Source organism: Lipotes vexillifer, unplaced genomic scaffold, assembly GCF_000442215.2.
Source record: "Lipotes vexillifer unplaced genomic scaffold, Lipotes_vexillifer_v1.1 scaffold70, whole genome shotgun sequence".
Taxonomy (NCBI): domain Eukaryota; kingdom Metazoa; phylum Chordata; class Mammalia; order Artiodactyla; family Lipotidae; genus Lipotes; species Lipotes vexillifer.
Window position 1 is genome coordinate 1,801,731 of NW_006789896.1, and position 1,017 is coordinate 1,802,747.

A 1,017-nucleotide genomic window follows, 5' to 3' on the forward strand; every position below is an offset into this window, starting at 1 on the left:
TCTCCCGTTGCGGAGCACAGGCTCCGGACGCGCAGGCTAAGCGGCCATGGCTCACGGGCCCAGCCGCTCCGCGGCATGTGGGATCTTCCCGGACCGGGGCACGAACCCGTGTCCCCTGCAACGGCAGGCGGACTCTCAACCACTGCGCCACCAGGGAAGCCCATCATTGTATGTATTTAAGGTATATGTCATAATGGTTTGACATATAGTTTAATTAAATCCATCATCTCTTAAATACAATAAAAAGAAAAAGCAGGGCTTCTCTGGTGGCGCGGTGGTTGAGAGTCCGCCTGCCGATGCAGGGGACCCGGGTTCGTGCCCCGGTCCGGGAAGATCCCACGTGCCGCGGAGCGGCTGGGCCTGTGAGCCATGGCCCCTGAGCCTGCGCGTCCGGAGCCTGTGCTCCACAATGGGAGAGGCCACAACAGTGAGAGGCCCGCATACCAAAAAAAAAGAAAAAAAAGAAAAACTTTTCTTGTGAAGAGAACTCTTAGGATATACTCTTACCAACTTTCATATATATCATACAGCAGTGTTAACTCTAGTCATCATGTACATTACATTCCTAGTACTCATTTATCTTATTACTAGAAGTTTATATCTTGACCACTTTGCTCTGATGTCCTGTTCCCCCATTCTGCCCCCCACCCCTTCCCTCACAAATCTGATCTCTTTTTCTGTGAGTTTCCTTTTTTGGTTTTGTTTTTTTAGATTCTGTATATAAGTGACGTTATACAATAACTTGTCTTCTGTCTGGTTTATTTCACTTAGCATAATGCTCTCAAGATTTATCCCGTCTTGCAAACACACACACACACACACACACACACACCACACCACACCACACCACACCACACCACACCACACCACACCACACCACGTTTTCTTTATCCATTCATCTGTTGATGAACACAGGTTGTTTCCATAACTTAGCTATTGTAAATAAGGCTGCTATGAACATGGGCGTACAGACATTTCTTTGAGTTAGTGTTTTCATTTCCTTTGGCTACATTCTCA